The sequence below is a fragment of the Canis lupus genome, chromosome 27, assembly GCF_048164855.1.
Source record: "Canis lupus baileyi chromosome 27, mCanLup2.hap1, whole genome shotgun sequence".
Lineage (NCBI taxonomy): Eukaryota > Metazoa > Chordata > Mammalia > Carnivora > Canidae > Canis > Canis lupus.
Window position 1 is genome coordinate 39,726,963 of NC_132864.1, and position 21,698 is coordinate 39,748,660.

Sequence of the window (21,698 nt, forward strand, 5' to 3'; positions counted from 1 at the left end):
CAGCCCTGATACTCTTAGTAAGTACAAAGCTTTAACAGGTTTCACTTTATAAGTTTTCGAGTGATGCGTCTTGGGCCACGCGATGGGCTTCAGGTCCACGGTCATGAACATTAACGAAAAGTTCCTACCGGGCAGTCCGGGTGGCTCAGCGGTTCCGCGTCGCCTTCGGCCCAGGTTGTGATCCTGGAGACCTGGGATCGAGTCCCATGTTGGGCTCTTTACAGGGAGCCTGCTTCTCCCTCTGCCTGTGTCTCTGCCTCTCTCTCTCTCTCTCTCTCTCTCTCTGTATCTCTCATGAATAAATAAATTAAAAAAAAAAAGTTCCTACCTATCCCTGTGCTCTCTGCATGTCCTTTCCTCTGTGACCACCGGGGTAAAGGAGGCTGATTGAGAACAGGACTCGGGCGTTCTCGTGCCCCTGCCCAGAAACCATCCTCATCCCACCACGATTCGCAGCAAAACAGTACAACGGAGCCCTGTTTGGGTCGACTGCTTATCGTGTTTGCCTAATTACCATACAGGGGGGAAAAGTTAGTCGCAGCACGTGTCAGACTAGCTCGTGTGAGCTTTATTGGATCACAACAGCAGCCTCTGTTCTGTAGGTAACCTTCGAGGCTGGTTACACATGTAAAACGGTCGTCTGCTCACAACTTCAGAACATCCCGGGGAACACGGATATCAGAGGCGTGGTAAGGTACCCGGTGCCTGGATCTCCTGCTGTAGGGAGCGGTTACGGCCGGGATGGGTGTTTTAGATGGTCTGTGTATGTTCTTACTCTTTGCTCCCAACGTCCTAACCATGGGAGGGGGCGGGGAGAGGGGAGAGGAGAAGGAACAGGAAGAGGAAAAATGGGATTTATGTAAACATGACAAATCTGTTATATTCCCTACATCACACACTGGACATGTTCTTTTTTTATTATTTTTATTTTTTTCTGGACATGTTCTTAAAAAAAAAACAAACCACCCAACCTCAGCTCAGAGCAATTGCTGCAAATCACACACCCCTGGTTATATGGCACTATTCCCAGCGGGAAAGCCAGAAGTAGTGAGGGATGGATTTTTGGTATGTCCTATGCATTTATTTATGGTGCAGCACATCATCAAACAACACTTCGCAGGCTCCGAGCTGGCAAACCGGAGGGCTTTGAAGAGAAATAATGAGCTGAGAGGTTCATGACACGCCGTTAAAAAGTTTGTGATTGGACTTGGAAAATCAGATGGGTCTCCGAGGAAAGTGACCATTTCTGAGCCATTGCACTTAGAATATTTTTGAGCCCCAGAGCAGATATTTATGGGAAGGGAGAGTTGTTTTTGTCTTGGGTCCAGGTTCTGACTCTGATGTACAGCAGGAAAGTCACTTTGTGCTGCAGACCTGAAGTCCTGGAATAGCCATGATGTCACCTTTTTCTACTGACCGGCCACCGCTGCACGGAGGCGGGAGGCGCGCCTCCAGCTCTGTGATGTTCGGCTCGATTCTCCCATATATGGGCTGCAATCCCAGCCAAAACAAGTGGGCAGGGGAGTGGACGGCCGCGCAGCGCCCAAGGTGGTGCGGCTCAGTGGGACGGCGGAGATGAGGTCAGAACGCAGGCATCATGAACAAAAGCGCGAGAGAAAGCAAAGGCGGCAGGCGTGGGGTGGGATTCGGGCGCCTGGCGTGCGCCGTCCAAATCAACCTCCGCTCTTCCACCGGTGCTCTGAGGCTCCGCGTTTCCACCTTTGAGATGCTCCCCGCCCCGTGGGCACAGGCACTCGCCGAAGAAAGCTCCCTGTGCCTCCCTGTGCGGCCCGACCGTGGAATCCCTCTCAGTGAATTAGGAAGGCGACGTTGGAGGATGGGAGCTCATGCTCATGAACGAGAACAGTCCCTGCAAAGGAGGGGAAAATCACGCACACACGGTGACACAGAAGTAGGCCAAGGCAGGAGGAATCTGGTGAGGCCCTTCCTCCCCTTGCAGATGACACTTGACGCTTGGAGGCCAGGGCCCCGCGACCCGGCAGCTCGAGCCGCCGCCGGGCAGCCCGGGGCCACCGCTGGAGCCCGAAGGCCGAGTGACCCAGGTCGGGCCCCGTGCGCCGTAGCAGGACCCGTCACCCGCCCGTCGTCCTCTCCTTCCTCCCTCCAGGGACGTGAGGGCACAGGCCCGCGGCCCTCGCTCCTGAAAGACCTTTCGGATCCAGCGAACAGTGGGGCGTGAAAGGCTGTTTGTGATCATGGGGGGACGGGGGCGGGGGGCGGGGGGAGCAGCGTGTTATGGTAATCAAGAGCAGGAACTGCTGCTCCTCCAGCTTTCTTCCCAAAAGTCACATGGATCAGGGTCAGGGGACATGTCCAAGCTGCCCCAGCAGGACTCCAACACGGACAAGGGTTTGTGTCTCGGGCAGGGCTGTTCTCTCCTCCTCCCCCTCCCTCCCCCCTCCCTCCCCCCCTTCCTCCCTCTCCCTCCCTCTGTCTCCCCCCTTCCCCTCCCTCCCTCTCTTTCCCTCTCCCCTCTCCCCTCTCTCCCCCCTCCCCCTCCCCTCCTCCCCCTCCCTCCCTCTGTCTCCCCCTCCCCCTCCCTCCTCCCCTCCCTCCCTCTCTTTCCCTCTCCCCCTCCCCCTCCCTCCTCCCCTCCCTCTCCCCCTCTCCCCTTCCTTCTCCCTCTCTCCCTCCCTCTTCCCCCTCCACCCCTCTCCCTTCCTTTCCCCTTTCCTCCCTCTCCCTCCCTCCATCTCCCCTCTCCCCTCCTCCCTCCCTCAGTCTCCCCATTCCCCCCTCCCTCTCCTCCCCTCCCTCTTTCTCCCTCCCCCCCCCCATCCGCCCTCTTCTCTCTCTCACTGTGGGAAAATGAACTTATTTTCCGTGACCCGTGACATCTGACCACTGGGCTGATCACGAGGACACCGTGGTAAACCACAGCTCAACTTGAGACGATCTCCTCCCGGCGCGGTGCCTGAGCTCGGGATGGCACCATCCCGGTGACCCCGCGGGCGTCTGGGCCGCGGTCCCGTCCTCGCTCCCGCCATCCCCTCGCAGGACTGCTCCTGCCCCGCCGTCCTCCCGCTGGGCGCATCCCAGGCGAGGCGCCAGTAAACCAGAGAGCAGTTTGCGCAGCCGAAGCCCTGGCCGCGGTGCTCTCACATAGCAGCCTTCCTTCTAAAAGCGGAGGCTGGGGAAGCGTGCAGACCTCAGAGATCCTAGAAAAGAAACAAAAACAAAACACTAGGCCCCCGGATTGCTGTCGGGATGGTCCAGCAGGGACTCTGCGTTCATCTCCCTCTGGTTTGAATCCTCTCGGTGGGAGTAGCCGGTTGATGCCTCCAGCAGCCTGTGTTCGGCCCACTCCAAAGAAATGCAGCCAAGCATTCCAGAAACAAAGTCTGCAAGGAAAGAATTTTGAGCAGACCCAAGAGATGGACTTTTCTGGGCCTCCCTGGTCACTGCTGGGCTCCCGGAGGGCAGCCCCGAGGTTCAGGCCAGGAGGTGCTCACCCCCCAGCAGCCCCCTTGCACCCGGTGGTGCCCGACAAGGGAGACCCAAGTGTGCAGGTCGGCTGTCCTCTTAGCTGAGGAGGAAGAGGAGGAGGAAGAGGGAGGAGGGGGAGGGGAAAGGAGGAGGAGGGAGCAGGGGCATCACCCTCGGAGCTGCTGCATGTCCGGGAATATAGGCTGCATCCTGGGCCCGACTGGAAGGTGCAGACCGTGGCCTGCACCCAGTTCCCTCCCTGTGTTCCCACACCACCCCCAGGCCCAAAGACACAAGGAGGCCCCCAGGACCCACGAGCAGAGTGGGGAGGTGGACAGCGAGCAGAGGCCCCCACAGTGCAGGGAGAGGGGAACCAGGCCCAGCTGGGGCCGCCGGCCCTCCGGCCTCCCTGGGCCTTACCCTCAACCTTGGCTTAGGTAAGCTGAGCGGGTCGTGTGCAGGAACACGCGAGGGCGACAGGGACACCAAACGGCCTCCGGTTTCCCAGCCGCCGCGGTGGAGGCAGGACGGGTGCCCAACAGTCTGCTTCCGAAGGCCCCAAGGAGAAGCTACCCCTGTGGGGGGCTGGCCCTCGCTTCGGCTCCGTTACTGGGAGCCCCACAGGTAGCCGGGGCGGAGGCCACCCCGGAACAGGTCTGCCTTGCGACTTGAAACACCGACGGCCCACTCGGGGTAGGGAGGGAGGCCCTCGGTGCCGAGGGGCAGGAAGGAGGAGCGGAGCCTCCCAGGGTCCTCGGCGGGGCTACAGACCCAGGCCCAGATCTCACCGTGCGGCCGATGGGCGCAACCGGCGGCGAGTGTGCACGGGCTCCAGTGGCGCGAGGCTTCGGACCCCAGGGCCCACTTGAGCGCTCACACTGAGCCGGCCACAGTGAAATGGGCCAGCAGACGATGCTGCTCCAGGCCAAAAAGTGTGGAAAGCCAAAGGAGCCTCCCGGAAAGTGGGATTTTCTTTAATGGGGTCCCTGCTGGGTGCCTCCCTCGGTCACGGTCACGATGCTGTCGGGGAGAAACTAGCCTTTGCACAGTGGGCTTAGTCGTGGTTCCTCCTCATGCAAGTTACAGTGAAATGCACGGAGTCTGGCCGTGCTCCGGGCACCGGGCGAGGCATTCCTCACTGGCTCCGAGACCCGGCCCTCGTGGGAACCTGGGCGCCCTGTGTCTTCCTCCCCATTGTCCACTGGTGGGAGCCCCCCCCCCCAGAGTGAGGGTGCGGGGCCAGGCTTCCTAGCTCCCGTGCCTCGAGCCTCTCAGCCGCCTCCTCCAAGCACCATCCTATCCGGTGCAGACAAGCCTGGGTTTGTGGTTATAAAGTTTAAGTTCCCAAGTGAGAAAAGCTATGAGCTAGGAAGGTCTCTTTGAATGGCCTTCTTCCACTCTTTCACCTCAATATGAAGGTAGTGGGGTTGCTCCCAAGTATCATCACTCTTTGTCATCAAAAAGTGCATAATTTTAGAAATAAACTCTCACTGAGAAGTCATTAGGTAGCCCGATTCAGATCTCGTCTGGTATTTGAAGTGCATTGAAAGTGAAACAGCTTGGAACTTGTAAGAGGAAAAAATTGCCTTAAAAAATGGGGAAGGTTAAAGACATGAGCAAATAGGTGAACCGATGCTACGTGCGTGTTGACGAAGCAGGAAGAGGGAAGTTAACTTGGTTTGCATCTTAGTTGGACTGCTTGGTCCCTGACCTCTCGTAAAGTGGTGAAAAAGGACATAGTGTAATCCTGTCTCTACTTTTTATGTCTCTTGTTTGAAAACGGAGTGATGCGGGGCAAGAGAAATAAGCTAAAAGTGGCAGTAATGAAGATGAAAAAGAGACTGCACCTACCCTCAAGGATTTCAGGGTCCAGAAGCAGAGGCAAAGCGGTAGGAATGCATACAAGGCCCAACGCTGTGCAACAGAGGAAAGCTCCCGGTGGAATTTGAAGACTTGGACCAAATGAATAATTTGGGGGAATGGGGCAGGGGGGAGGAAAAAAGAGCAAAAGCACAGAGCATGAAAGGAGCTGACGTTTGGGGTCCCAAAGGAATCCGACGCTGCTGGAGGCTCCGTGTGGAGACATGAGCTGGTGAAGTGGCCACGGGTCACAGCCTGGATGCGGGGCGACCAACTGCCGATGGGTCTTCAAACATGGATTTGAGGTCACTAAAAACTACTCTCGTGGTGGTACCAACGTTTGGTCATCTGATCAACCCAATGAAAAGCTGGTTGTTTCCAAAAAGTAATTAAAGAGACAAACTCCTGGCATGATTGATTTTTTTTTAAGAGGCAGAAATAAACAGCACTAGATATGAAAAGAGACATTGAAACAGAAAGAGTAAATATTTAAGAATCATGAGATAATCACACGGACAACTTTGGGCCAATATATTTGAAACTTTAGATACACGGTACAATTTTTAGAAAGCATAAATTATGGAAATTAACTCAAGAAGAAATTGACACTGAATAAACCCATAACCAGAAAGAGGGGGAGAAATTAACTCCATAGTCAAAAATATACCACAGGCAGTACTAGCCCCAGAAGATTTTTGCAGTTTTTTTTTTTCCCCTGAAATTCAAGAAAGAAATAACAACCCCTAACAAACAACCATTCTAGGGGATAAGGAAAGGAGGGAAAAGTCTCCAACACATTTTTTTTTAAGATTTTTAGTTTATTTTAGAGGAGGACAGAGAGAAAACACCAGCAGGAGGGGCAGAGGGAGAGGGAGATTCTCAAGCTAACTCTGTGCTGAGCACAGAACCGCACAGAGGGCTTGATCCCACCACCCCGGGAGCATGACCTGAGCTGACACCAAGAGTCGGGCGCCCAATGGACTGCGCCACCCAGGCCCCGCCCCCAGCATATTTTATAAAGCTGTTATAATCCTGATGTCCAAGCCAGACAAGGACAGAATATGACTCAATCTCACATATAAACAGAAATCCGAAAGTACTGCATAAATATAAGCAAGAAATCCAAAGGGGATGTGTGCATGAAATAGCCTATGAAATGTATTTTATATGGCACGCAAGGATGGCTTAACATCAAAAAAAAAAAATCCATCATATAACTTACCTCATTGGCGTATTACAATAGATAATGGAACACATTCAGCAAAATGCGACACCTAATCGTAATTTAAAAAAAAAAAGTCTTTGCCAATGGGTTTGAATCGTAACTCCATGACTTATTAGTCACTGTGCTTTAATTCAGATGAAAATTATCTAAGCTTGGCATGAGAAAGGACAAGAATGGATGAGGAAAGGAAAGAGGACGCAGGCTAAGAGAGCAAAAGAGCAGGTCATTTAGAAGCACCCCGATGTTTCTAGCAACAACGTCCACAATAGCCAAAGTGTGGAAGGAGCTCGGTGTCCATCGAAAGATGATGGATAAAGAAGATGTGGTCTATGAATACGATGGAATATTCCTCAGCCATTAGAAACGACAAATACCCACCATTTGCTTCAACGTGGATGGACCTGGAGGGTATGATGCTGAGTGAAGTAAGTCAGTCGGAGAAGGACAAACATTATATGGTCTCATTCATTCAAGGAATATAAAAAATAGTGAAACGGAATAAAGGGGAAAGGAGAGAAAATGAGTGAGAAATATCAAAAAGACAGACCATGAGAGAATCCTAACTCTGGGAAACGAACTAGGGGTGGTGGAAGGGGAGGAGGGCGGGGGGTGGGGGTGACTGGGTGACGGGCACTGAGGGGGGCACTTGACGGGATGAGCACTGGGTGTTATTCTGTATGTTGGCAAATTGGACACCAATAAAAAATAAATTTATTATTTAAAAAAAAAAGAAGGAGCAAATCCGAGTAAGACGCACAGGTGCGGAAGGCTGGAGAAGAGTCCGTGCAGAGCCCCGAGGGTGGACTTCTTTGCTACCCAACACAGAAGACCAACACGCTGGTGAGCGACTGTGGAAGAGAGTTGTAGAGAGCAGACCTCCAGCATTCCGGACTAGACGGTTGTGTGGACGCTAATTCAATTCATCAGAAGAGAAAATGCAACGTGAGGCTTGTGTGACATCAGCAGGGCTCTCTTGCATGAGGGGGAGGTAACCGTTTAAGAGAAGCAAGAGCCAGCACCCTGAAAAAGAGCTCGGGCCCTCACTGGACTTCAATTAATATCAGCAGAGAGAGAGCGAGAACATGCAAAAGAAACATGATCCGCTTTTAACATTATCTACCCAAGATACTACAGGGCCTGGCAAAGTCACCACTTGATAAATGTTGACTGGACTGAGCCAACGCTCCCAGCACGTTACAGAGGGTATGGGGAAGTCAGCTGTTGTGGCTTCGGAATACTCGGAATCGCAGCTGGCAAGAAAAAAATAAAGTTTATCTTGGAAGTCTACGGTAAATCTAGGGTTAAGGGGTACCTCGTGATGGTAAAGTTAGAGGTAAAGAGCACTCAAGACAACAAAGAAGAAAAGATGTTTCTATATTCTTTGCTCTTAGTCTATGGTACATTTTGCTATGTTTTTATAAACAGTGATGACATTTTTGGATCAAAAGTTCAGCTTTGGGGGCACTTGAGTGGCTCCGTCAGCTAAGTGTCCAACTTTTGATTTGGGCTCGGGTCATGACCTCAGGGTCCTGGGATGGAGCCCCGTGTCGGACCTCAAGCTCGATGGGGGTGTCTGCTTGAGATTCTCTCCCTCTCCCTCTGCCCCTACCCCTGCTTGCTCTCTCTGTCTCTCTCTCTCTCTCTCAAATAAAATTAAATATGTTTTCAAAAAAAGTTCAGCTCTGCTCACCACGGGTTTCGTTTTTATAGAAAATAACAAAACATAGTATCTTGGTCCTCAACGATCCCTGTGTCCCCGAGGCACTGTATCCACATGTGGGCAGCGACCGGAACTGCCTTTTACTCCCCGCTTCGTTGCCTGTGGCCTCCCAACTACGTAATATCCATGCACGTCCACTCACTACTACTATGACCTGAATATATGTAAAAATCTGTAGAAATAAAGCAAGCCAAGTCACCCTTTCACCAGGTGTGTGCAAAGTGTGGAGAAAGGTATGATCCGGACATTTCTGCCCAGCCTGGGGAAAGGACGGACAAGACCATGGAACATGGAAGTCAGCTTTGAACGAAATAATATCCCATTGAAGGCAGCATCGGGCGGCTGCCAAGAGGTCTCGTTAATAGCAAGACCGGTCTTCCCCCAAGACGATTGAGAATGACGATGACTTCACTTGGCTTTAAGGAAATTCATTCAGGCCTGAGTTGGGCGGACGGTGCTGGAAAAGCGAGTGGCCCACCTAAGAGCTTGGTAATTGTTTGCTGACTGCCTGGCGCTGAAGTCTCCCCGCTTCGGGACTCCAGATTACAGATGGCATTACCCAGGGACCCAACCCAGATCAGAGGGAGAATGTACTAGAACCCTCTGCCGGGAGCAGTCTCCTGCTGATCTGATGCAAGTGGCAAGATCCACAGCAGGACAAAGGAACTTTTGAAAAGGACTTGAAAAGAGCTCACTTGCTCTGCGGTTAACCCATCAAAGGCGTCTTCCTGTAACCCGGAGGACAGCAGGCCTCGACATGTGCTGGCCATTTGGAAACCAGATTCATATGGAGTAGATCAAACATTTCAGGAGAGCCCCTTGCCTTGAAAATATGGGGCCTTATGAAAATCATTAAGCAATTCATTGATATTTATTTGCTTACACTGTGCTTCAGCAGAGCAAGCTGGAAGAGGAGGATGAGAACCATTGACCCGGTTTCAGAGGCCCTAGTTCAAGAAAGAAGGATTCCCTTACATGCCTGATTTTAAAGAGCCTTTTAAGAAGACAGCCTACCACACAGCTGGCATGGAAAGGCCGTCTTGGCTCCCTTCAACTGTGTATTAGGTTAACAGCCACCTCAAGCTTCTTAGAAACCTAGAAATCCCCAGGCGGTTAGAGGAATTCCACAGGGCTAAGAAAACCCTTGCAATCTCAGAGCTTTAAGCAGAAAAATATTTCCCAACGTCTTCGTTGGCCGGCGTGTGCACTTCGTGTGGAGCACTCCCGGCCTCACCGGGGCGGCCCTCGGCACGTCGCACCCTCTGTCCTTCCTGATGGGCCAACTCCTTCATTGGAGCCTGGGCCCGGCAGACCTGGAAAGGAGCGAGGAGCAAGGCCGTATTTCCACCCGGGAGTTACCGGGTCACGGCGCATGGGTTCCTCCTCCACTGCCTGACTCGGGGAACTTCGCTTCTTTAAAGTTCAAGGAAGTAGCCCCTCAAGATTCATCAGCCTCCTGGCCTCAACTTCCCTGTAGCTCAGATGCAAAGTTCCCATGAGTGCAGAAAGGCTCAGCGGGATGCCATCGTGCTCCCCTTTGGGCTTTCAAATGATCTATATGAAGGCGAAGGCGGATGCCAAATGCATAGCCTCGGAGAAGGACAAACATTATATGGGGAATTCATTCATTGGGGGAAGATAAAAAATAATGAATATAAAAATATATATAAATATATACTTATATTTATATAAATATAAAAAACAGTGAAAGGGAATAAAGGGGAAAGGAGAAAAAATGAGTGGGAAATATCAGAAAGGGAGACAGAAGATGAGAAACTCCTAACTCTGGGAAACGAACTAGGGGTGGGGGAAGGGGAGGTGGGTGGGGGGTGGGGGTGACGGGCACTGAGGGGGGCACTTGATGGGATGAGCACTGGGTGTTATGCTATATGTTGGCAAGTTGAACACCAATAAAAAATAAATTAAAAAAAAAAAAAACAGAAATGCATAGCCTCTGAGGCTCTGGGAAGAGAGGGGGAGGCTGGCTCTAGGGAGCTAGGCTCAACTTCCAGAACATTGCAGAGGTTGAAAGTCTGTCCTCAAATATTCAACACATATGTTTTGAAAGTCATTAAGTTCCAAAATTTAAAAAAAAAAAAAAAAGACAAATTTAAAAGATCCAGCGCTGGTTCTTGCACAAAGCAGATACCCAAGGAATGCTTGTTGAAGGATGAATTTGTTAACTGATAAATACGAGAGATACAGTCTGTTTTGCACCACATGGCAGCTGAAACTGCTAGGAAGACGTTTGTCCCTCGTTTGTCATTAGACGAGTCTTAGAAAATGAGTCGCCTAAGCCCTACCTGTGCTGGAGAACCAGCTTCCTCCACGGAGCCCTCCCGGCACGGTCTCCTCTTTGTCACGACCGAGAGAGACAAACGTCAGGTGGCTTTGAATGGCCGGTTAACTTCTTGTGATCCCCGCAGTCATGGTCCCTGAAGGGAAAAAAAAAAACCTTATTATTTGTTTACCTAAATCTGGGAGGGGGATAACTCCCTCGGGACCCCACATGGATTCTTGGGAAATGCACAGACTCCAGAACTCTTTGGGGACTGATTGATCCGCTCACGAACACGTATCAGACATGCAGTACGGCTCGCACCGTATGGCAGTCAAAGCTGCAGCTCACAGAGCACGTCGATCTCTGCTACTTTTTTTTATAGTCTGCACTTAGAAGAAATGTTGTCTTAGAAGATCTTTTCTCTGGTCTCAAGTTAACCTTGGACAATCAATATTTAAGAAGGAATAATGTGTTTTTTATGCAGCAAGATAAGATAGCGAGTGCATAAATACCGTCACCGCTAAGGTGGCAACACTGCAGTGACATTTTCTGTTGGTTGACAGAGATATTGGTTCTTCTTTTTTCTTTTTTTTTTTTTTAATTGGTTCCTTTCTAATAGGACTATGACCGCCACTTCCCTAGTAGATGGAGGGAGCCTTAGTCATAACAGGCCCTTTGTTGATGAACTAATTAGACTTTTCAGAGAATAAGATCTAGTCTTTTTTTCTAAATTTTATTTATTTATTCATGAGACACACAGAGAGAGAGGCAGAGACACAGGCAGAGGGAAAAGCAGGCTCCCTATCAGGGGAGCCAGAGGTGGGACTGGATCCCAGGACCCCGGGGTCATGGCCTGCGCTGAAGGCAGGTGCTAAACCGCTGAGCGACCCAAGCATCCCAAGATCTAGTCTTGGTACTTTTCATAAGGAGGAGGGGAGGGAGGGAGGGAGGGACCGAGGGAGAGACAATGAAAGGTAAAGAAAGAACAGAAGAAAAAAGTCTGTTAGGGGATCCCTGGGTGGCGCAGCGGTTTGGAGCCTGCCTTTGGCCCAGGGCGTGATCCTGGAGACCCGGGATCGAGTCCCACATCGGGCTCCCAGTGCATGGAGCCTGCTTCTCCCTCTGCCTGTGTCTCTGCCTCTCTCTCTCTCTCCCTCTCTCTCAAATAAATAAATAAAATATATATAAAAAAAAAAGAAAAAAGTCTGTTAAAGTACCTGCCTACGTGACCTCACCACTTGTAACTACCGCCAAGTCCACATACATAGCAGCTATGTCGATGCAGGAGAGTCAAAAAAGAAATTCCAACCTTAGGAATCTAATTTGAAAAATCTCCCCCCCCCCCATGAACCATAGTTATGAATGAGGAGGACTTTACCAACCGCGTCTTGCTACCAGGCCTGGGAAGAGCTCACTCTGGGGTTGTACTCAAACTTTGGAACTTCAGAGTAGCACTCTACTCATCGGTGCTTCACACGGGGATGTTCCTTGAAAGACGCCCAAGAAACAGGCCCGCATAGACACTTGCACTTCTCGGAACCGGGCCAGGAGCCTCCCTGAAGCGTGTGCGGGCTCAGGGATCAACCCTGGGAGGCTTAACCGCTGAAGTGTCTGCCTTCGGCTCAGGTCATGATCTCAGGGTCCTGGAATCCAGTCCCACGTCGGGCTCCCGGCTCAGCGGGGCATCTGCTTCTCCCTCTCCCTCGCTCATGCTCACGCTCTCTCTGTCTCTATCTCTCTCTCCCAAATAAATAAAATAAATAGACCTTAGAAAACAAAACCTCAGAGGGAAGAAAAGAGCAGATGAACGGCGTCATGACACCACGGAGGAAGGCCTGGGTGCAGGTGGCGGGCAGATGGGGTGGGCTTGAGCGAACTGACTTGACCTAATTCTGAATCTTGCAACTGAGATGATGATATTGCCCAGGAATATTACTCATCCGGAGTAAGAAATTACCGGGTAAATCAGCTAACGCGCAGTCTGACACGTGGGCTTGGTGACGTGTCCTGGCTGTGCAGGCCGGTCACCGACAGCCGGTGACACCGTTGATGCCGTGCCGGCCAGGGCTTCGGCAAGGCGAGGGGGCGTCGTAATAAAATTGCTCGTGCTCAGCAGCCCTGCGTGCTGCCCCTGGTGCGGGCACGCTCGCGGCTGCGGCCATCCGTGTGGGGCCCGTGTTGGGGGTGCACGGACTCCAATGCGAACACGACCAGATGCTAATTGTCAGTGACGTCGTCCCTCCAAGCCACCCCCAAGAGAACCTCCTGCATCACCAAAGCTCACCACCTGCGTCACCTTTCTCCGGACTCTCCTCCAAGTCAACGTTTTCGCTCTCTCTTGAGCATCTTAACAACTTTGCCTTTTCCCCTTCTGGGTCCTCAGAATCCTCATCCGCATTGCATCACACACGGTCGCTGTCTGTTTGCCTCGCCCCCTATTTGATTTTAAGTCCTTTGAAAGCAGAGATCGGCCTTATCTTTGTTTCTTAGGGGCCGAGTGCAGGGCGTCGGGCTTAGCAGCTCAATAAAAACATGTTGGGCTGCAGCGAATGGGGACCCCCCCCAGCCACCAGGCCCTGAGCACGGGCCCTTCTGCCTCCCGTGCGCACACCCACAGACCTACACTGCACACCTGGAGAGCTGGGGGCACGCAGCTGCCTGCCTCCCCCCTGCAGGGCCCGCTCCCCGGAAGGCTCCTCGCTGTGCCAGGTGCCAGGAAAGCACGACGGTCCAAGTGGGAGAGTCTCGATGCCAAGAGCCTGCTGATGAGGGGGCAGCGGGAGCCCCACGATGGGCCACAGCTCCTGGCCTCCCGTCCCCTCCTCCCCCTGCACCTGGCCCTCTGGGGGCCGCCACCTGGCTGCTCTCGATTACACAGCAAGGGCCCCACGCAGCCTCCAGGGACTCCGGCGGGAGACTGACCCCCGCACACCCTCAGGACAGCTCCAGTTCTCAAAAGGACTATTATCGTTGCTGTAATATGACTTATAGAGCCCGCATCATTTTTTAAGAGTGTCCCTACAGGCAAACAGAGTACGCGTGAGCTCACAGCTTCTAGAACCTGCCCTGAGGCTCTGCTGCCTCCGGAGACGGACCACCGGCCTGCTGGGATCTGGGGGGACACAAGGCAGGAGGGCTCGGCCTTCTCCTGACGCCCTGCAGGGTTGCCCTGTGTGGCCAGTAAAAGCCCGGTTCAATGTGAACTCCGGGCAAACAGCGCCCGCCGGTTTCGTGGGAGCGTGTGCCCACCCCCGTGGGCCATACGGACGCTGACCAGCTGGCCATGGGTCTGACTCAAGTTGCACCGATTATCCTGTATTTTGTGAGGAACCCGGAGCCCGGGCAGAGCCAGGAGCGTGGAGAGGCTCGGCGAGTAAAGCTTCTTTAAAGCCCTGGCTGGATGGCGAGGCCGTTGTCGGGCCCAGGCCCCACGGGGAGTGGGCTCTGGTCGCCGGCAATCAGCTGGGGGGGGAGCGCGCTGAGCGACCGCTGCCTTGCCCCGGCCGGTGGCAGGTGCCCCCCTCGCCAGCTGGGGAGGGAAAGGCCTGCTCCCTAAGGGGGCTCGCCTTCCGCAGGTGGCCCGTGCCCCGTTCCTCGGCTGTGCCGGGCACCGGGGGCTCCTCACCTGCAGACGCGGGCGCCCCGGCCGCCATCCGCCTCGGCCGTTCCCCGCCGTGCCACGGGCAAGGTGCTCCCCTCTCTGCGCCCTGATGAAGCCAGGGGACCCCCGGGGGCGGAAGCGGGAGTGACACATGGCGCTTATCGTGGCACCTGACCAGCGCGGGTGGCCTGTTGGCGTCAGTCATTGCTACCCGCGTCGCTGTCTTGGGTGTGTGACACAACGCAGGAGGCACCTGGAATCGAGTCTCCTCAAGCCCGGACCTGGGAAGTGCAGGAACAGGGACGCCAGCAGGTCGTCAAGGCCCTACACCGGGAGGTGTGACCTGGGGGACAGATGACTCCAGCGCCAGCCCTGCGGCTGGGACTCCAGTCCTGGGGCACCTGGCCCGCCGAGCACCTGCCAAGTCAGAGCGCAGGTCACCATGTGGACCCGCATTAGTCACCGCAAACACGTGTTGGGAGACTGAAGTCTGCTTTAAGAAATGAGAGAGAGAGAGGGAGGGAGGGAGGGAGGGGAGGGGGGAATGTCAGGGATTTCTTATGAGGAATCAATGAAATCGTCTCACCGAGTGTTAGAGCAGGGCAGGCCGGTAACAACGGCTTGACTGAGGTTAGCTGTTATCCTGCGGGACGCCTCAAAGAACGGGCAGGATTTTCAGTAAGAGAGACGGGAACGTGTAACTTAGAAGAAAAAATGTTTGACGTTAGGATGAGGCCGACTCTCAGTGTGTGAGTGATGACTGTGGACCTGGTTCTCCAGGCAGCGTCGCGTGGAAGACTTTTGAACAGGGCTGTGATGTTTCCAGTGCGCGGCTGCCGTGAAAAGTTGCTCTCACCCACGTGTGTGAGGCGGACACCGCGGGAAGGCTGCGGTCAACTGGAGGCTCTTAGGAAAATAGCAGATGGGCAGTAACATGACCATGGGGTTGAGGAGGGGCCAGAGTGGTGGGAGGGACAGGAGAGGGAGGGAGGAGGAGGCCCCGCAGGCTCAGATACACAGGCCGGGGGGCTCTCGGGTGCTCAGCCAGCTAAACGGCCAGCTCTTGATTTCAGCTCAGGTCATGCTCTCAGGGTTGTGAGATCGAGCCCCATGTCAGGGTCAGGCTCTGCGCTCAGCTCAGAGTCTCTTGAGAATTTTCCCTCTCTCTCCACCCCTCCCCCTACTCTCTCTCTCTCTCTCTCTCTCTCTCTCTCTCAAATAAAGAAATAAAGAGATAAATAAATAAAGCTCAAAAAAATGCAAGCCTGGGTACCAACTGGATACCACTGGTCAGGAAGATGAAAGAGCCAAAGTTTCAGGATTAAAAAACTGTTGGTTGTTGCCCACAGCAGACCCTGTTTTTCTTCTATTCCACATTCCCCATCACTCCTCCCTTCCGACATTTTGTTCAAATATTCTCCTGCCTCTAAGTGGCCACTGCTTCAGAGAAGACTCGCCTATCTTCAGCCCCCAGGGGTGCTGGTGGGTGTTCCTTTGTCCAAGACACCCAAGTGGCTCCATCTTCTTGCCAGGAATCAGACTGGGCACGAGCATATGGCAAAATTCTTGGCACAAAGAAGCCAATGAGTGGAAACAACCCAAATATCATCAAGTAGGGAATGGATAAACAAGATGTGGTATGTCCATACAACAGGATATTAAGTGACAATAAAAAGAGAATGAAATACGGATTCACGGTACAAAAAGGAGAGGCATCAAAACGTTGTACCAAGTGAGAGAACTCACACACAAAAGACCACCTGTGACTCCATTTAAACAGAATGTTCAGAATTGGCAAATCCATATAAAGACAGAAAGTAGGTTAGTGATTGTCAGGGGCTGGGGACGGAGGATCACAGGGAGTGACTGTTAACGGATACAGGATATCTTCAAGGACAGTAAGTCTTCTAAAATTAATTGTGGTGACGGCTGCCAATTCTGTGATTGTAGCAAAACCCGTTGAATTGTACACTTTCACTAGGTTAATTATTTGGTAGGCAAATCATATCTCAATAAAGCTATTGTTGATTTTTTCCTTCGAAATCCAAAAGGAAGACTTCTAGGGAGACTTCAGGAAAACATTTCATCATTACTCTTAAAGAGAAACGCAAAGGAGAGTTGGCTTCTCTTTCTGGAGGCTGATGTATCTGGATATGATCACTGGAGCTGTTGTGGGTGGCTGCCGACCACGACAGGAACCCACGCAAGTCAGAGCTGAGCCACAGGGTGGCCAGAGCCCAGAGAAGCACCTAGGCTTCTCATTACCTAAAATAATAAAATTTACTTATATTTTAGGCCAATTGATTAGAGCTGCTCTGTCACTTGTAGCCGTAGCATAACAGAGCTTTCTAACTCCTATGGTTCCATTAACAGAAATTTTAAGGTCAGGAGAAAGGTTGGTTTTTCAGAGAAACTATGAATTTACATGAATTTAGAAGTACAAGTGTAATGCAGGTGAAAATTTGTGTTTTTTTTAAGATTTTATTTATGTATTAGAGACAGAGAGAGAGAGAGAGAGAGAGAGAGAGGCAGAGGGAGAGCAGGCTCCATGCAGGGAGCCTGACGTGGGATTCAATCCCAGGTCTCCAAGATCACGCCCTGGGCTGAAGGCAGCGCCAAACCACTGAGCCACCCGGGCTGCTTTTTTTTTTTTTTTTTTTTTTTTAAAGGCAGGTGTAAATTTGAAGCGTAGTTCAAGATCTGGAGAAAGGGATAGATGAATGGAGGGAGGGAGGGGTGGGCGGATGGATGGATGGGTGGACGGATGGATGGATGGATGGATGGATAGATGGATGGATGGACAGATGGATGGATAGACGGATGGATAAGTGGATGGATGGATGGATGGATGGATGGATGGATGGATGGTGACTGGATGTGTAGATGGATGGATGGATAAGTGGATGGATGGATGGATGGATAGATGGATGGATGGATGTGTAGATGGATGGATGGATATGTGGATGGATGGATGGATGGATGGATAGACGGATGGATAAGTGGATGGATGGATGGATGGATGGATGGATGGATGGATGGATGGATGGTGACTGGATGTGTAGATGGATGGATGGATATGTGGATGGACTGGGGAGATACTTAGAGCAGAAAGCTGAAGCCCAAGGAGCACAAAGACAGAGAGCAGAGAGGAGCCTCCTGGACTTCCTACACTGAACAGGCAGGAGAGCAAGGGAAATTAGTGAAGGAATCTGCAAACAAAGAGGATAGAAAAGGACATGGGGGAACTGGAAAATGCTGTAAATGCTGTCACACAAGGCAAAAAGAGGATTGAAGGAAGAAGAGGATTGAAGTTTGGGTCAAATTCTATAGACACCAAAGAAGAAATAGTTCAAAAAAGTATGTTCAGATATACAACTAGGAGGCCAGTATGAGAAAAGATTGTTTTTTAAAGGAATTGAGTGGAGTGATGGTGACACGGGCCAGATTTCAGAAGATACGGGCTTGGGAGCGAGAGAGGGATGCCGCAGTGAGTGAACAGTGAGGAACTTATGACACCATGGAGGCACCTCCTTACAGGACATTGGTCCTGTGGAAAGCATCACTGAACTCACCAGTACCTGGTTCTGCTCCCCCTCCCACCACGTGCAAGATGGTGCTTCTCAGGGTCCTGGCACTTGGGAGGAGACGTGTGACAGCTCTTTGGTGAAATGCACAGTGGGTCACTTCTGAACTAGGGCAGTGGGAAGCACATGCCTGACCTTCCCACCTCTCTCTCCCCACTACAGCGGTCATAGAGGGGTCCTCGTTGCATAGATGATAAAACCCGAGACTGAAGACCCTTGATTGTGAGTCACTAAATGGAGGGTAACTCCCCTTGAGGAGAGTCCGTTGCTCTTCTACAGGCAGGAAGAAGCTATACATTCCTGTCATGCCACCCAGATGGAGGGGCCGTTGGTCATCATAACCTAGTCCTCTCCTTGTTAACAGAGAGACTGCAGGAAAGAGAACAGCAAAGTCGAGGAAGGAATGCTTTTATTCTGGGTTTTGATTTTTCATTTTTTTAAAAAAGGGTTTATTTACTTATTTGAGAAAGAGAGAAAGAGCACAAGTGGGGGGAGAAGGCACAGGAAGGGGGACAAGCTGAGCTGGGAGCCCGATGTGGGGCTCGATCCCGGGACCCCAGGATCATGACCTGAGCTGAAGGCAGACGCTTCATCTACTGAGCCATCCAGGACCCCTGATTTTTCATATTTTTAGGGCATGTGAGACCCAAGCAGGTTAGGAAGATGGAAAAAGTCTATAGGGAGGAAGAACCCAAAGAAGACAAAGCAGCATCCTACAGAAAGCAGGAAACGTGGCCACGCACAGGCCCAGCAGCGGGGCCGGGCCCTTCTTCTCTGGGGGAGAAGTACAAATCCAGGCCCAAGGTGAGTACCGGGCCAGTCGGGTTGGAGGGGGAAGCTGAGGGAGCCTCTGCACTCCACTTCCGGGACAGGAGAACAGAGGTGGGAGCCAGGAAGCCTTGACCCCTGAAGGATGAGCGGCAAGGACAGTCACTGAATGCACTTCATTCTCGTGCTTTAAATCCTCTAGGCATTTCCCACACAGAATCATCATGATTTAAAAAGTCACTCAAGTCAGGCCCAGAAAGCGTTAAAACTGCTTTGTTCCAAGTTCTACTCTGGCCCCCACCTCTACTGCTTCCCAGTGTCCTTTACCCAAATTCGTTGCTCCCCTGGCAGGCCAGCCTGGTCCCCCACAGAACAACACATGCTGTGCTCCCCGTGAGCGCACTTGTGATGAACTTTGAGCCACACATCTGCTGCAGACAAGGAACTCTATTCCCAAATGGCTGACACGAGCCGAAGATTCTGGGTTCATCCCCACCGTAGCATATTTTTATTAGATAGGCCGCTGGAGAATCAGAGAAGTGAATTTAGCTGCTACGTCCATACCTCGTGGCAATGCATGCCCAGCTATTGTTCTTTTCATCAGCCTGATGTTATTCTGACTCTGTTTCTGCAGAGTGAATATTTGGGTGGAAACCAGTGTCCATCCTCATTTACCCTCCGAGCCGTTGTTGTATCTGGGCTAAGGATGTATTTTCACGATGTCACCACTCCAAGCCTCTTTCTTTGATTTAAAGCAGGGGTTGGCACACATCATGTGTAAAGTCCCAGAAAGTAAATATTTTTGTGGGACATAACAATCTCTGTGGCAGCAACTCAGCTCGGTCATGGCTGCGTGAAAACAGCCAGAGAAAGCACTTACGTGAATAAGCACGGCTGTGTCCCAATAAAACTTTATTTACAAAGAAAGTGGGTGGGATTTAGCCCCTAGGCTATACTTTGCAGACCCTGCTTGAAGTACAGATTAGCAGGAAGACATCAGGCCAGCCGATAGATTAAAAACCAATATCCTTTCATGTGTTTGTCTCCAAAGAGAAAAAAAGTAACTAAAATGCTTGTTGGACATTTTATTTCTTTAGCAGACAATGGAATGACATACCCCCCCCTTCTAATACATTATATCTTAAGATTTTAGATTTCTTTCTCACCAAAAAAAAAAAAAAAAAGTTGAGAGAAGCAGTAGAATTTGATTCAGGGAAGAGAGGGTTAAATGGCTAAAACTTGTGGGGTGAACGTATCGCTTACCGCGGACACAGCCTCTTCTTCAGACACTGATTTGCTCCGTGGAGCTGACGAAGAGAGATGCAAAGTAAAAACAAATTTGCTGACCTTCATTTCAGAGATCAAAGGTTAAATTCATACCCCGTAGGATGGTTCTGTTAAATCACTCCCAAGCTGCCTGGCAACGTATTTTCAAAAAATATTTCTCTCCAGCCTTATCAAGTGTTCTTTGTGTTCTGGAAACACGATTTGAAGTCCCAGCTAGAGCTGGGACGTCGAGAGTCTTCACTGAAATTCTTCTCCAACTGCATCCAGAGGCCTACAGTTAGTTGGCACAGACATTAGTCGCAGGGGTTCATGCCTCTGGGTCTAGTTATTATTCATCAAAGATGGAAATTGACATTTTACACTGAATAACCAAGGATGGGATAAACCATGAGTCGATATACAGGTAAAAATATCCACTTGGATGTCCTTGTAATTGGGCTGAACAAAGCCATCCTAGATTGGAATGGCCAATCAGGAGTGTTCCCAATTTCTTCGCCTCAGAGCAGAACCCCAACGGTTCAAAAATTAGGAGACCTGTGTGAACAAATTAGTCCAACTCGCAACACATTTGTTAAAAAAAAAAAAAAAAAAAGCAAATGTCCTGTTTCTTTAATTGTAAGATCACACAAAACCTTTCAACAGCAATGGTCCACACAATTTATTTCACGACAAAGTTTCATCCGTCCAGAGTGAGGTGAAAAAATTAGGACACTGGCGTAGGTATTTTATAGACCTACATGCATTTCATTTAAAGGGCCTTCCCCTAGTCTATTCTCATGTTACTTAATCAAATTTAATCAACTTTAATTAAATAATTAGTTACTTAGTAAAATAATATCAAGAGCCCTCTATTGGTCCCCAGTTGTTTTAAACCACTATTGCTATGGATTGAGTTGGGTTCCCTCCACCAACTATCTGTGTGATGGTTCTTAGAGATATTAGGTCGTTTTGTCGGATTTTTTTAAAGGTTTATTTATTTACTTTAGGGAGGAGGAGGGAGGGGGAGATATAGAGGTGGGAAGCAGACTCCCCGCTGAGTGGGGAGCCCGAGAGCAGGGCTCCATCTCATGACCTTGAGAACATGACCTGAGCCAAATCAAGACCTGGCCACTTAACCTACTGAGCCACTCGGGTGTCCCCAGATATTAGGTGTCTGGGAGGCAACTGGAGTTAGATGGGCTCATGGTGTGTGGGGGACCCTCATGATGGGATCTGTGGCCTTACAAGAAGAGAAGAAAGAAGAGACGCACACAAGAAGGTGGCATCGGTAAGCCAGGAAGAAGGCCCTGACCAGGAACCAGATCAGCCAGGATCTTGATCTTGGACTTTCCAGAATGGTGAGCAATAACTGTGTGCTGCTCAGCCTCCCAGGCCATGCTGCTCTGTTATGGCAACCCGAGCTGACTAATACAACACTTCTATTATTTAATGAGTAGGGAACTGAGAAGCTAGAGGGCATTGTTGAAACCTTAATTTCTAGCATTTGCTGGCTCAATAGAGAGTAACAAATCTGGATTTTCTTCCCCAGAGTTCAGAAGGTAGGTCACCGTTGGCGGGCCTCTGAGAATCTGGAATGTACTAAGCTGAGGGCGCGTGTGTACACTCAGGAAGAGGTTGTGTCATTGATGTTGTGAGAGGGGCAGGTATCAGGATACCTGCTTTGTTGGGCGGAAACACTGAGAATTGATTTTTTCCTGCTAGAGGAGAGATGAAAAATTAAAATTAAACCTAAGTGTCCTCCCCAGTGGCGCTCCATTCCCACACCACACACTTCCTAGCGTCGCATGAGTCAAATCAGTGACAATTTAGCAACTGAAATTTCCAATAAGATGCCCATCAGGTGACTTTGGATATGTTCTTTATCCTTTCCAGGGCTTCTTAACCTATGAATGGGGATAATAGCTTGTCCAATCTCATGGGGGTGC

The 21,698-nt window shown here is 51.0% G+C and overlaps 1 long non-coding RNA gene across 1 annotated transcript; it reads right to left on the reverse strand.

The window, feature by feature from the left end:
• Window positions 1-941: 941 nt before the first annotated feature.
• Window positions 942-20,097, reverse strand: LOC140619782 (uncharacterized). The gene is made up of 3 exons (XR_012019568.1): window positions 19,750-20,097; window positions 10,556-10,687; window positions 942-1,870 (listed from the first exon to the last, which is right to left on the reverse strand). It is a non-coding gene; the product is annotated as an uncharacterized lncRNA (long non-coding RNA).
• Window positions 20,098-21,698: the final 1,601 nt, after the last annotated feature.